The 16,083-nt window shown below is 49.4% G+C and overlaps 1 long non-coding RNA gene across 1 annotated transcript; it reads left to right on the top strand.

The window, feature by feature from the left end:
* Window positions 1–6,754: 6,754 nt before the first annotated feature.
* On the top strand, window positions 6,755–7,619 carry LOC125944111 (uncharacterized). The gene is made up of 2 exons (XR_007466134.1): window positions 6,755–6,878; window positions 7,493–7,619. It is a non-coding gene; the product is annotated as an uncharacterized LOC125944111 (long non-coding RNA).
* Window positions 7,620–16,083: the final 8,464 nt, after the last annotated feature.

The raw sequence follows: 16,083 nt of genomic DNA, 5'->3' as shown, positions 1-16,083 counted from the left end.
TATGCCGCCCAGAGCACCGCTATATGTATAAACTCGTAGAGTGAACAGTTGGCTGTGTCGCATTGGGGCGCGGGGTGTCTTGGCGTAAGTGGATGTCTAGTCAGAGAGGTGGTCACAGTCCATGTGTTTACGTAGCGTGCTTATATTTACATGTATAATTTGTTACAACCGCATCCCAGCATTTCACTATTTCGCACTACATGAAAGATGCAGTTATGAAGGCAGTGAAAGTTATTCCCTTAATGGAATAAACTATCAAACAATTGCTTTGCCAAAAATGATTACGCGAAAAAAAAAAAGTAAACTGGTCATTTTGATGAAATCACAGGAAAACAAGCTGACCATAAAGAACAGAAAATATGTGTTGCAAACATTGTCATACTTTTCCTGTTCCTTATTAAAAAAAATAATAGTGCAGAGCGACCTGTTAAAAGTTTATCCATAGTTGGCTTGTGGGAGCAAGTTTGAAAATACCAGTGACACCTGCGGCCCGGCTGCGTCCGAGTTATGGTGACGAATGGTGAAAAGAATGAAAAATGGAATGGAATGTAACATTAAAATATGCCGGCCACGAACGTCACCATGCCGATAAGCACATGTGCTCACTCAGTAGCGCACCCAGGATCTCTGCCAGGGGGGGGGGGGGGGGGGGGGGGGGGGAGGTTGACAGTTTGCCAATACCATCTAAACAGCACTAATTTCGATTTTTTCACGGGAAATTGTCAAAAAATGCGCTTTTTGCGAGTGTGCAGACGATTGCGCATCTTACATCTTAGTTGCAGCACTCAAATACGTAAGGAAAGAAAAGGGGTTAAACAAAACGGGGGGTTAAGTCTTCCTCAGGGGGGGGGGGGGGGGTTACAACCCCCGAATCCCCCCCCGTCGGTGCGCCACTGTGCTCACTTCATGCGTCTAGGGTAATGCGATATAGGGGTCGAATGGCCAGTTGTTTATCGTATCATGTGGCCTCTGAGATCTGGCAGCAAAGCGGTGAACATACGTCGACTAGCCACTCGCTTCACTTGCGCCTACATAAGTGCCAATAGGCAGCAAGAAGGGATGCGTGAGAGGGGACACCTTGCACCATCTGTTCAACATGGCGGAGCCACCGCACCTAAAGAAGAGAGCCAAGAATCACATCAAAAACCGCTACGTCACCACCTCGTCATAAAAGGTGGTGTCCAAACACTCATCCTCCCCCTCCCCCTCCCCCACCACACACAAACACACATACACATACACAAACACACACACTATTGGTGACAGCTCCCTCAGAGTAGCGGAAAACAATGACGAAGGCCATGCTTTTTTTTTTTTTTTTTTTTTTTGCGGGTTTTCGCTATATACTGCAGGCGCCGAAATCGACCGGCGACGTCATGGCCGCATGTCTTAGACACCGTGCATTTGTTCAGACGGACGGCAAATCCACAGTTCAAAGTGCGTTACTTACGTCACAGTCGAATTACGCCTAAATTCGCCGTCTGTTGACGGGCTCGTATGACGACTAAGCCCTCTTTGATCGGCTCAAATTTCAAACATAAAGAAATCGGAGAGTCTCCACATTAACACGTAATGCGTAGGTCTGGAGGTCTCTTAGCCTCTTTCAAGCCTTTCTGCGTTCTCTGGAACGTTCGGCAAAAAGTTTCGAAAGGGAAGACTGACTGTGCCCATCTGTAGCGCGTTTGGAGACTAGCACCACCACCGTCTATATAGCCCGTTGCAAAGGTAAAAGGAAAGGAGCGATAGTATATAGCACTGCAACAAACGCATAAGATCGGTGCAGTTACACGGGTGAGTGAGGAGTATAGAAAAGACGCACTCGGCACACCGCGGTAGGCGCCTCGCCCCCGACCCTCTCATCAACGACCTCTTATACGCAACCCAGTGAAGCCACGACGCGCTCCGACCATTACGGACGGACCCCTTGAGGTCGAGCTGAAGGTCAAGGTCGGTCACGCTACGCGTTGGTTTCTCCTTTCCCACTTGCCTCCGTTTGACGGGTTGCGGCGCTGCTTAACCCCCTTCCCAAGTGCGAAGCCATTGCGATGTGTGTATGAGTAGCATCTAGCAACATCGTACGCTAATACAACGATGACCGCTTATGACGTGCGCGTGTAACCCCGCCGTCTTTCGACCATCTCTCTGTATACCTTTCTTTCCCGTTGTTTCTTCTGCTTCTTGTTGTCGTTGTTTGGAGACAGCGTTCGCTACAATGAGGTGAGCTGTATACATACACTGGGGAGATATAGTAAATGCGTGGCAACCCGCGAAATCGAACGTGAGCGTCGGGCGTAACCCCCGCGCGAGCAGACGAAAAAAAAAAAAAAAAAGAAAGCTAGCAGACGACGCAACGGCGTGAGTTCGTTTTCGCACGACGATGCGGCGCTTGTTATGCCCAGTTCGTGCAGCACATGCATGAGTTGCGGCATACTGCAGCATGCTGACGGCATTTACATGCCGAGCTGACCTTCTCCTCCCCTGTAGGCTGTATGTTGGCCACCACTCCGTTACACGGTCGCCGCATTCAAACCCACTCCGCGCATATTCGCTCGCTCTTGCATACACATATGTGCTCGTTGGGGAGGGGATGCGTAATTCCTCTCGCGAAGCTTCGAGACGCGGCGCGAACCAGGCGCTCACGCATTCTCGGCGGGCCGCCGGCCGATCGACCTCGTGACTCCCGCCGTCGACTTGAGCGTTAACGAAGGCTCTCATTTTGTTAATGAGGGGTTGCGTGATCGAGTCGACGATCGGAGAGAGAGCGAATGTGAAACGCCTTCGAAGGAAGTGGGGCGAACGAGATGAAACTCTCTCTCTCTCTCTTCGGACATTGGGGGCGTTGCACCTCCTGCACCACGGTAGAAGAGTTCCATGACCTCGGTTGGTGGGCCTGATGTGGTCTATCTAGTGAGATCGAGAGTGAAGTGTGCCAGTTTCTTGTGTTTTAATTTTGGGGGATTTGCCTCAAGACATAGTATATGTAGCAGATTTGAATGAATGCGATAGCAACACAGCAATGTCGTACGAAGTAAGGTGAGCGGCTTTGGTAGCAATGTGAATTGTAGTAAACATGAGCTGATTAAGTAAGCAGGTGTGCTGCGCCGTAAGTAGACCTATATGAAGAGAGACTCGATGACCACGAGAAGGCGCGTATGAAACGGTGGTGTTGATGAGAAGCGCTTCCCGTGGGCAGCGCGTGCGAAGCGACACACCTGCAGCGCTGCACTGCCGATCCGGGCAGCATTGCATGTGTAGCGTGCGTTGGAAAATGTGGCCCGACTATTACTAACTGAATGAACAAGCGTGGTGTGAGCGCGCACAAACAAACATGAATAGATCACACTGAATGACTGCAGACAACGACTGTCAAAACGCTGGCAGCAAGTCCATACGCCGCAGCGGGCGAAGGTACGCGCGGTCTATCGCTTCAACGGAAACTGAGCGGCGAATGCACGGCGCATAAAGGTCAGAGCCGTGCGGAGATAAGAGACGGTGCGGACGAGCGACGAGCGCGGTTGTTGGCAGAGTAGAAGTGCGCCCCCCCCCCCCCCCCCCGCTCCCTCCGGCGCTGGCTTTCCGCTTCCTTGCTTGCGCGCGGGAGATTGAGTGCGTTCGCTCTCCGTGATAGCGCGCGTCCCCGCACGCTTCCGCTCGGGCATACGGTGCGCGGCGAAGATTTTATCTATAGGGAACCTCACGGCGACGCACGCCTCACAGATAGCAGAAGGCTTGTGCACTCTGATTTATGAGGTCATGCTACTAGGCCCGAAATTTCCATTACCAAGCCCGGCGTGATGGAACTGGTTACCGTCAATATCACCGCGGCTTACTCGGTAGCATACCCACTAGATTCTGTGCAAGTCGGGCCAGCTAGGTAGCATGACGTCATGGATCGGATTGCACAGGCCTTGTGCCATCGAGGAGGCATTTGCTGTGTACTTTGCGAACAGGCCCACATTTCAATCACCAAGGAAGCGAAAAAGTAAAGACGTGTACGGCAATTTCAAGGGCAGAATGACCGCTTTCTTCTACGGTACATGATGTTAATCCTGAGTGAATCATTTGAAGGGTAGCTTATTCGCACATCCAAGCAGTAGAGTAGGGTCCAGAGTTCGAAAAGGAAAATAATATTTGCCTTTCCTCCATTTTTGCACGCTATGAGTCTTCAGCGTGCAAACGTTCTTCAGCATGTTCATGGTATATAACGCCGCATGCGTCATGCGTTCTGTATTCTACTGTATAGCTGAGTTACAGCGACGGCTATCTCTCCATGCACCTTCTTGGGTGATTATATATAGTATATATGTACACGTATACATGCAGTACCTATGTTCCTGGGAATCCTATAGCCAGCGCTGATCGCGGTCATGGTGGACGATATGGAACGTACAGTGCGTCTTTTCTTTACTTCGAAACTTTCTTTAAAGAAACCGCCCACAAAAGTTATAGAATGACGTCACTACGGATAGATTATGTACAAGAAAAACCAAGGCAATCGTAGAGAGAGGGAGATTTTATTGAAAGAAAGGCAGAGAGGTCGGCCTCAGCTGGAGTGCTCTAACGTGCTATATATACTCAATGGGAAGAGGAGAAATTGAAGGAAAGACGGGATGAATGTTGTCACGACATAATAGAGAGATGCTAGATGCACGATCTTGCAGCACTGCTAATGGCACAGGCGCGTGCATGCAGGTGCTGTGAAATGTTCCAGAATACATGCCTTATTGAAGATTGTTGCACATCTTGTGGTAAGGACCTTCCCTTGCGACAAGCAGCCACTGACGCAAGGGAATGTCCTTAAAGACCGGCCGGACATCGATACGCATCAAAAGGATAAAACTGGTAACTGGCACTCATTCACGCACGTACGAAGATATGCGTAAAGTCCGAGCTTCGTAAGCTGTTGCATTCGGAAGGATTGCTCCACGAGCTATGTGTTTCGAAGAGCTTCGCATGGCGATTTTGAAGTGTTGATACATGCAACTAGACGGTTATGACGATTTCCTTCAACTTACCAATATAAACATGCGCCGTAAAGTTTTGTAACGATGAAGTTAATAATGTAATAATGTAATTTGTTTAGTCAGTGAATTGATTGCTTCGGTTTTTCTTGCAAATGATGTCCGCCTCGGCACATAGATTATCTGTAGCGACATGATTAGAGTAGCTTTTGGGAGCTCTTGAAGGAAAATGTGTTCAAAGTAAGAGACAAACAAACACTGTATATATCTATGAAACCACAGTCATCAAGTGATCAGTGCACGACCTTACGTGATGACGATGGTGGTGATGGTGGTGGAGTTGCATAATCATCATCCTCAATACCATCATCATCAAGCCATTTACGTTTATTGGCACGGCGAATTGGCCTCTTCCTCCAATATTCAGTTACGTATACCCCTGCCCTGCTTCAGCCGATCCATCTCCATCCTATGCCCGCGAATTTTCGTTAATCCTCTGCCCCGCTTGGCTGCGTTTGCCTTCCTTTGGTACCCATGCACACTGCAACAGTACATAGAGTAGACCACCGGCTATCTGTCCTATGCAATGCATCACAATGTCGGGCTCCAGTTTTTTTTTTTTCGATTTTTATTTTCACTTAGTCTCAAGTGATCTCGGCTACCAGCGTATGCTTCCCAATCGAACCTGTCGCTATCTCGTAACGTTACGCCTGTCCTATCCCGTTTCTTGGCTCGTTTCAAGGTCATCGACTTCCTTTGAAGTTCCCTTGTTGTTCTCGAAGCTTTTGATGTTACTGCGTTATTCTGTATATTCCGAGGACCCGCAGTGGTGGCGTATATAGCTTTGTTGTTGCGCTGCTAAGCCCGAGGTTGCGGGATCGAATCCCGGCCGCGGCGGCCGCATTTCTATGGGTGCGAAATGCAAAAAAAAAAAAAAAAAAAATCAGAGCCTCTTTTTTTTAAAGAAAGGCGGTTGAACACGAAGCTTTCTCCCATGCAAACTGAATCAAAGTAAAACTCCAAAGCCAACCACCACGCATCGAACCCAAGAAATGCTGAGCGACCCGGTGCGATGCATATGTGATTTGATTGCATGTTTTGGATTGTATTTTTTTAACGTTGAAGTTTAAAGGTACACTAAAGGCAAATATTTCAACGTGGACTGTTAAAATACCGTACCAGAAACCTCGAAACGCTTGTTTCGTGCCAAGAAAATACTTATTTTAAGAGACATTTACTCCATCTCCCGCTAAAGGGAACCATGTGTGGATGCGAAGCAGCGGGGAGATGGTCAGCTTGAGCGGGAGATGGTGTAAATTTCGCGCCGCCTCGGGATCCACCGCTCGACGTTGACGTTTCGATTCGGCTTCCCGAGCCCGGAGTTCAGGGTCCGCTTGCCGCCGTTCCCGTTTCCTTTCGGCTTCGGGAGCCCGAAGTTCGGGATCGCCACGTCGCCGCTCCCGTTTCGCGTCAGCGGCCCGAGCGCTCATCGCGGCGCTGCACAGGAGAGAGCATTAGAGTCACTGGAAAAATTTTAGAGTATCGCATTTGTTTTCCGCGCGCCGCCGCCTGCCGCGGCCACCGGTGATTGGGGCGCTCGTGTCACGTGACCTTTTGCCGCCATATTTCTTCCAAGCCCTTTCAGTTGGCACGTCGAACCCGTAGCGTACGCACCGCGCACGGAGAGCACTTCACCGTTTCGTTCAACGCTTGCGTTGTGCTTGCGAACACAGGCGTCAGAAATAACCCATCATCACGCCTGGTTGCTGCGCCTTCGGGTGTAGCAACCGAATGGAGTCCGGGAAGGCATTTTTCTCTATTCCGTGCTGGAAGGACGACGGTGAACGACGTTCTGCGTGGCTCCACAGAATTGGCCGCAAAAACTTCGCGCCCTCGAAGAACACCCGCTTGTGCGAGGTAAGTTTCCTGAATGACTAGTTTGCTGGACAGTTATTGCTTTCAAGTGACTGTACTTGTGTGTGACCGCTAAACTTTACCTGTCCAGTTCACGCTCATCGCTCTGGGTGCGGCTATTGAACACTATGTAGCTAGCATACGTGGTTTTGAGTGAGCTGTTCTGTTCGCGTGGCTCGCTTTGTTTTGCGCTATTGAAAATTGCCCAGTACGTATGTTTCAAGTCATTTAGTGCTGTTGAAAACATCGCACTACGAACTTTCTAGCAAGCTCTCCACTGTTTCATTCGGTTTGCGCGCCGCTTTTGAAGAAAACGTACATACATGTCAAGCAAGCTGCAGTGCTTGATTCGCGCGGCTCGATGGAAACAACAAACATGCATTTCAAGTGAGAATGTTGTGCTACAGAGTAAAAGGAGGCGGTTCCCATGAATAACGTGTTTTAAACAAGCACCAGGTCTATACAGAAAATGTTGCTTCAAAATGTCTTCTATAGATTTCCTGACTCTTTTTTTTTTTTTTTGCGACTACTTACACTTTAGATATTTTAAGCACTGTCACAGGGTAGGTTTATTAACATTCCTATTTTTCTTTGTTTTCTCCATGGACAAACTATAGGACCATTTCATTCCTGATGATTTTGAGAAACCAAGAGTCGAATCGGAAGACCGGTATGCTGTTGTCATGCTTGACGAAATAAATTGTTGTTGTGACTGTTGTGAAATAAATATGTTGCTTGCCTCCACATCTTACTTTGTGACTGTATGCTGTTCTGAAAATGGGAATTTTGCTTGACAGCATGAAGCAATTCGGGGACAAATGGTATGGTGTCCCTTATACAGGGAGGCGGTAAAATAGTAATTTTTATTGCACACCTGCTACAGCATGATTACGAATGCTTGTCAACTGGCACAGCACCTCTATAAACAGCCTCATACATCTCTTTATGCCGTGAGTGCAGCGACAAGAACATCATTTAAAAAATAGAAGTGCTCAATGTTACAATTCTGTTTCAGAAACCTAGTTTTTTACCGTGTCTTCGCAACTTTTTTTTTTTCGAAAACGTCTTTTTGTGTTAATGATCCGATTCACATAAAGGGTATACAATAAAAGGAGCATGATCGAAAATAAATATAGGAAAACCGCACCACTGTTTAGTACTGGCAATGTCAACACAATACTCCAGAACACAGTAACAGATTGGAAATAAGTGCACTAAAAGGTTGACATTATCAAAGGTATAAAAAAAAAAAACATTCGTACACATTCTTTATAGCCGTATGCGGATACCTGCTTGAGTTTCGCGTGAATTAAAAGCTGTTAACCAGTCGTTTACAACGTTACCTTCAGAGAGCTTATTTCACAAATCGACGAGAACATTACAAGCACGCATTCGCAAACACGCCAGTAGCCGCAAGACGCGAAGTTTGCTTGCAGAGGCTGCTGGCGTTTTATCACTGATACGTGACAGGCAACTTTATAAATCTACATAAAATTACTGCTTACACTTCGCTCCGATTATACAGATTAACAAGCGCGGCAGTAAGCTGTTTACATTTGCTTGCTTTTGTACTTCGAAAGGACGCGAACGAGCACTATGAAGGCAACCTGAACACCCACTGCATATTCCATCGGCTGTTAAGCTGCGTTTTTAGCGCAAACACAACCTCAGGGCCCAGTTTTCATGTAAAAGACGTTTCAAGCGAATTCACTGGGCGCATACAAGTATGTTTGCAGCAGCTCTGCACATAGCACTTGACGCAAGACGAAGTCCAAAAGCGACACGTAGAGCATCGGAACCATCGCCGCACATTTTATACGTTCCGTCGCTTACCGCGCAGTACGTTCATTTCCGTCGATATCCTGATGTCACTTGTGGCATCCACTTGAAGAAAAACACAAAAATAATCCAGTTTCGCGAAACGGGACTCGAAATCTAGGGGGGGGGGAATCCGTCAGTTAAGTCAACGCTACTCAATGCACGATGGCACCGCTACAGCGCGTCGGCGGTCTGGAAGGAACATGGCCGCCGCCACCCAATGTTGCCGGCATGCCGCGTACCTTTGCGGTACTCTGTTTTTCCAGTGACTCTAGAGAGCATGAGGCGCGCGCGCTCCGTCATTTTCATACCGCGGAACTACCGTGGCGCCCCCAGCGGAGTATGCAGCAGTCGCACCACCTGTCGTGCGCGCCGCTCCGGATTCCTAGAGGAGAGAGAGGGGGAGGGGACGCGCATGCGCTGTGGGGGTGTGGCGCGCGGGCGCCACTCCATACAGTAGAGGATTCCTAAAGGAGAGAAAGGGCGAGAGCGTAGGAGAGGAGAGAGAGGGCGAGGGGACGCGCATGCGCTGTGGGGGTGTGGGACGCCGCGGGAGGGACGGACAAAGCCCCCGCCATAAGCTGCTTCGCATCTAAAATTGCGTCTGAAGCGTCCGCGTACATCTAGCGCAATTCAAATCGCCCGCCCGTGCGAGGAGTGGTGACGTCATGGCCATATAGTGACGTTGTGCCGCCGGTAACGGCGCTCGCAAACGGCGCTACAACTTTTCTTTTTCTTTTTTTGCGGAACGCGCAAACGCGCGGCCAGTTACAGAGCCTAGACAGAGCCGACGGCACTGCGAAAGCGGAAGGTAAAGCGCGCGCCGAATTGTGAACACAGTGATCGTCGACGCTCGTCGCAATGGACCAACTAGTTCACGACCCTGACGACACATTGGCTCGTAATTCTGGGCTCGACTTTAGCTATTTAAGCTCCGATAAGCGTGACATGCTGCTGGGGGCTCGCGCTGACGGCGTTGTTGCCTACTACGACGGCGGCCTCGACACCGACTCTTTCGAGCGCGAAAGCAGGGAGGACTCCAGCAATGCGACGTCGGGCGACGAAGCTGATCACCGTCTGGACGTGCCGTCGCGACTCTCAAGCTGCTAGCAAATTCAAGTGCGAGTTTAGCGAGCCAGCAACACCAGCTCAGCACTCACGCGATAACGAAACTTCTGAAACTCGAAAGCGTGCGCGGCGCATACTCGAGCGAAAACGAAACCTTTTGCCCGCCGGCATCGTTATCAAGTGTAACGCCAAAAAGGTATTTTTTCTAAGAACCTAATAGAAGTAGACAAGCAACATTTTCTTCTGTCTTATAATCCAACGAAACAATCTTTTATTGCGATAGCAATTATATGGACACTTCAACCGGATTTCTGCCGTCGGCGTCGCCGTCGTCGTCGCCGTCGCCGTCAGGTTCCCTATAGATAAATCTTCGCCGCGCGCCGTATGCCCGAGCGTAAGCGTGCGGGGACGCGGGGGGGGGGGGGGGGGGCACTTCTACTCAGCCAGCAACCGCGCTCGTCGCTCGCTCGCACCGTCGCTTATCTCCACACGGCTCTGACCTTTATGCGCCGTGCACTCGCCGCTCAGTTTCCGTTGAAGCGATAGACCGCACGTACCTGCGCCCGCTGCTTGCTGCCAGCGTTTTGACAGTCGTTGTCTGCAGTCATTCAGTGTGATCTATTCATGTTTGTGCGCGCTCACACCACGATTGTTCATTCAGTTAGTAATAGTCGGGCCACATTTTCCAACGCACGCTACATATGCAATGCTGCCCGGGTCGGCAGTGCAGCGCTACAGGTGTGTCCCTTCGCACGCGCTGCCCACGGGAAGCGCTTCTCATCAACACCACCGTTTCACAGGCGCCTTCTCGTGGTCATCGAGTCTCTCTTCATGTCGGTCTACTTACGGTGCATCACACCTGCTTACTTAATCAGCTCATGTTTACTACAATTCATATTACTACCAAAGCCGCTCACCTTACTTCGTATGGCATTGCTGTGTTGCTATCGCATTCATTGCTTCGCCCTTAGGGCGAAACTGTGACATTTTTTTTAATACGAGTGGTTGAGTACTATAGTGACAATTTTTTGAGGAGTGCCTTCGTCATCGGGTAAGTACCGGAATGTCCCTGGGGCGTCTCTTATCGTGTCCTGCATTTACCTCAATTTCTCGATTACAAAAGCTCTGTTCGCGATTATATTGACGCCTTAGACGTTCTATAGAGTATTGCTCTATAACTTTAGCTTGACTTTTTATTTGACTTTAGTGTCCCTAAACATTTCGTTAAGTTGCATAGCCTTTATTTTAGATCATGTAGCCGTTGATTACACGCACACACTCACACTTTCACGGACGACTCTACACTTGCACAGTATTGCCCTGTGATCGCTGTGGTAGACGGTCAGGGATCGGCTTACGAGCACGAAAGCACTATATTGAAAGACTATACTTCACTAAACGACGCTGATTTAGTAACCCTCTTTAGTGTCCCTTTAAAGCAACTTCGTTGGCTGCACCATGCGTATGAACCCTCTCGCGCGCGTGGCTCAATGGCCCTGCATGGCGTTCTGCTGCTGAGCCGCGAGGTCATGGGTTCGGTTCCCGGCGGCAGGCGACCGGATTCTGATGGGGAGCAGAATGCAAAATCGCTCGTGCATAACAGAGGAAATTAACTTACTTTACTCCCTCAGTAGTGTATGAGAGTGTAAATTGATCTAAAACTCACACCGTTACACCCTTTTTGCTGTAACGGTGCGAATTGTAGGCTCATTTACACCCTTGTTGATTTTTAAGGGTGTAAACTATTTCGCCGTGTACCGTGCCTTGTGGGCACTTAAAGAACCCCGGGGTGTCAAAGTTAACCCGGAGCCCTCAGCTACGCTGTTCCTGATGACCAACTGTACATGTATCGGGGCTACGAACACTGTAATGTTTTTATCTTTGTCCAAGTATTTGTGGCGACTCCACGTGTAGTATAGTAAAGGCCCCGTTATAGTAAGCATTTTGGCCGGTTCCAACTGGCCTGCCATAACACTGGGTTCTTTCGAACGAGCAAAAAAAAAAAGTGATAATGAAATACAAAGAGGTAAAGCAACGAGTCCGCCGGCATATTGTGCACAAAAGTCCACTTACGGCAGTCGTATACGCAGGTAGGAGCGGCATACATGCACGCGTGTACCTCACGTTTTGACCGCCACAGCTGAACCTGAGCGAGCGGAGCGCGACCCTATAAAGTATATCTGATGTATGCACCCCGCATAGCGCGTTTTTCCATCTGCGATAAAGACATGCCCGCGCAGTGTACATGTATATATATACGCCTGCATGCCCAAGGAGTCGTTAGACATGCAACTGTTTCCTCGTATATAGCTCTGCCATGTATACGATAGGCCTCAAAGCTATAGGAGTCGGTGTTAGCGTAATAAGCAAGTTGCAAACCGCGAAAATAACTGCGCCCGAATCACCCGCCCGCAGGCGGTCGAGTATTTGTCGACCATATGGGGAGTCATAGCGTTATTCTTTGCCTTGCGGGCACGTTAAAGAACCCCGGGGTCTCAAAGTTAACCCGCGTACGCGCCAGAACGACAGAAACTGGTCTCTTCCATTGCAAACGTCTATAAGAGGCCGCTGTCAGACGAGTTTCTTTTAGGTCCTTGGCCCAATGCAGACAGCGCAGCCCTGATAAACAGTGTCGCAGCTGTCGCTATAGCCTTTCTACAAGCCACTGGGCTGGGCGCACGGCTTTAGAGATGCTACAACGTTGTGAAATTGTATATACACACCTCTCCTCGTCATCATCATCATCATCATTCATTAGCCCTTTTCCTCCCCGCCCCTTTTCCCCAGTGTAGAGTAGCAGGCCAGAGCAAGTTACAGCTCAGGCCGATCTCTCTGCCTTTCTGTAAATAAATCTCTCTCTCTCTCTCTTCTTTTATTTCCCTTTTTTATATATATTCCCACTCTCGGCGATTCTGCAGGCTGCGAAGGTGGCAAGCCTTTCGCTGGGGGTTGTCGCTGTTTATGTTAACTTTCGTCACCAGAGCTTTCTGGAATTCGCATTAAATCCCCGATCTACGAGAGAGAGAGATGAACGGACAGAAGATGAGAAGCGAATTTGCCGGCACAAGCACAAGGAAGGCCAATGTCAACGCCTACAGTTTTTCATCCAGTCTCGGTGTTTAGAAAAAAAGAATTGTGTTTTTAGATCAACTAGTGAGCTGACGTCGGCTAGGACCATGGGTCCAAGGAGGAGAAGGACGAAAAGAAGGAAGGAAAGGCAGGGAGGTCAACCAGACGCAGTGTCCGGTTTGCTACCCTGCAAAGGGAAGGGGTTTGAGGGTGAAAAGAAGGAAAGGAGAGAGAGACGGAAGATGGTACTCTAAGAAGTCTGTTTTCCGCAATGGTCTGGTTGGCAAGCTTGTCGAGCGCGGTACAGAGCGCTTATCTTAATGTGTGCTGAAACGAGGACAATCACTCATAAGATGCGCGATAGTCTCTTTGATCTGTGATCTATATGGGAAGAGACATTATCCTAACTTAGAGCGGCAAGTGTGCCGCATTCTTTTGGCACTTCAGAGCATTGGAGTAGCCGGCGCCTCTGACACGCATCAATGTCTTTTTTTGCAGACATTTCTCGGTGGGAAACAAATGTTGCCTGTTAATATTACTTCACACGACTATTTGTACACATGCAGCACACTATGAAGATAGAGAATGCCAGTGGAGCTGCGGTATTTCAATCAATCAATCAATTTTGATCAGTCCATCAATCAATCAATCTATATATTTATCTATCAATAATCATTCAATCAATGGTAACTTTACTACATCATTACGAGAAATGCCTACAGAGGAAATTGGACCCCTGACCTAAAATGGCTATCAACCCAGATATCTACATATACATGCTGCAATATTATATATATATATATATATATATATATATATATATATATATATATATATATATTGTTGTGCAGATACATTTGAATCCACTCGAAATGGCGTCAAGCTGTTGAGCAGCAGCATTCTGCAGAACGGCATGTCGTGGAAAAAAGCATGGAGGAAGGAAACCCAGGAGAGGCCCCAGCCACCACGGACGTATTGGAGAAGGTGTGGCGGAAGGCACGTGCTGTTATTCGCAAAGGAGCACTGGGACGGGTACACCAAATGTCAACGTTGCCATAGCAACCGCGCTCCTGAAGCTTTCGCTGCTGCTCTCGGTCTCTGAAAAGCGAGATAAGATTTTTCCACCGGTATCTTTCTCGCAGCACCTTTTGTTCGCGAGAAAAGCTGTCTTTGAAGTGTGGTGTGTAAGCTTGAAAGTTGTGTTTGGGGTCTGTGAGTGCGAGTGTCAGCCAGCAACAGATACAGTCAAGCTATCACGGCGCGGGTCTTCGGTCTTCAACATGCCACGCAAAAACACAGGAGCGCGTCTGCTTCACTAAAACTGCTACAGAAGTTTCGTAGGCATTGTTTTGACGCGCGTCGACAGCACACATTTCCGGCGGCTCGTAACAATGCAAGTTCGAAGTTCGCGCCCATCTGCTCCGGCGAGCTGCAGAAACCCTGATTGGAGGCGCAAAGGGAGATGGCACACCAACATGGCTGCACTTCCGGCTTCAATAACGTGACGTCAGGACCTCTCCTGTTTTGTTTCTTTCCTCCATGGAAAAAAGCGATATTTCCATCGAGGAAACCTAGGGGGCTTTCTGTCAGTGTCCACTAGATGGACACTTACAGAATGCCCCCCCCCCCCCCCCCCCCCCCCTCCTTTCTGGTTATGGCAAGCTTTTCTTTAAGACAGGCTTGCCTAATTCAGGTCCATTGACTAAGCTACCTATCTTCAATGGTTTCGAATTCTTTCTTTGCCAGCTTTTCTCTCTCTTGTTTTGAGGCGCTAATTGCTCCTCAGCCATCAGCGTCCACTAAGGCCATTAAGGTTTCCTCAGCAGAATTGCCGCTAGCGATTTCTAGGCAGCCACGATTTGTCCCTCGAGGAAACAGGAAGAAAATGTCTTCATTCACATTTCACCCCTTCACTCGCGCCACAGGAAGGCTGTACTCGCAAAAATAAAAATAAACAGAACGTGTCAAATTCTAGACCGCGAGCATGCATGTCGGCCTTACAGGAAGCCTCAGACTGTCTTTCTCGAGCTGTCACACAGCCTTGGCTTTGGAATCCCGTCTGCTCGCCGTCGCTGTCCGGGCATCCGAAGGATGCAGAAGCAGGATCGTCTGCACGCCGCAGACGATGACAAACGTATATACGGCGGCTAATAGAATAAAAAAAAAAAGGACCCGATGCGGCTCGCTAACAGGAAAGACCAACGTAGAACGACCAACGCTTGCCTGCCTCGCCATTGGTTCTGCGCGACCGCTTCTTGTCCACACGACTTGTCGTCTGCTCGCATATCCAACGGCCATCGTTCGTGCCACGGCCGCGACATTCCGAAGTTCGGTATACGTCTTTGCTATAGGCTCGCTTTTATGTCAGGCTTTATTTGTCGATGCTCTTTTCTATAGTCGCTCAAGACGACCAACGCAGCTCAAACGCCGTCCGCTGCACCGAAAAAAAAAAAAGAAAGAAAAGAAAACCGGCACATCGGATTCACGAAGTCGCTCCCGTGTTCTGTCGTCTGCTCAGAGGCGGCCGGCCCCCACTCACGAAATCTTCGTCTGCAAACCGAAACTCGCCGTCCGAACCTGTTCTCTCGCTCGCTGGGGGCCGCGGCCTGACGTCACGACGCGCGCGCTGGTCACCGCAAACAAATGCGAATTAACCTTGCCCCTCTTCTCTCACCCTTCTTTCTTTCTTCCCCTTAATGATATCGACAGACTCTCTTCCCCGTTCCTTTCGTTTCCCCTCCCCTCTTAAGCAGCGGGTTGGGAAAGGGCGCTAAATTTAGGCCTAACGTCCCCTTCACGGACCCCTATCCTAGTCGTCCTCCTCGTTTCAACTGTATACAAGGGGGGAACCGCGGAGGAGAGGAGGTGTTCCTTCGGGTTCCTATCGTTGGTCCAGTTTCTTCCGATGAGAAGGGACCGCACCGTATATAAAAGGAACGGTGCCGTACCCGGGCCAGCGGAGAACTCGTGCTGTGGTGTGTTTGGAAAGATCGTCATCCCGAGCAGAGAGGACTTTTTTGGTTCGACGAGGACCACGGCCGTGGGGGTTTTTTCAGCGACTTCGACGCCGCGCCCCGACCGAGTTGGAAGGTCGAAGGGACTTCTCGGCGTCGTATAGGTTCGCCCGCAGGCGAAATCGTTGAGGGAAAGAGCCACTGCACCCCCCGCCGAGGCGACCGGGATCCCGCGGTCACTATCAGCGTTGGAGTCCCCATCTCTTCGTCACCGGCTCCGTTGCGTACGACGTTACGTC

Source organism: Dermacentor silvarum, chromosome 3, assembly GCF_013339745.2.
Source record: "Dermacentor silvarum isolate Dsil-2018 chromosome 3, BIME_Dsil_1.4, whole genome shotgun sequence".
In the NCBI taxonomy this organism is placed as follows: Eukaryota; Metazoa; Arthropoda; class Arachnida; order Ixodida; family Ixodidae; genus Dermacentor; species Dermacentor silvarum.
The sequence above is the reverse complement of the archived record's forward strand: the minus strand, read 5'-3'. Positions and strand labels throughout refer to the sequence as shown.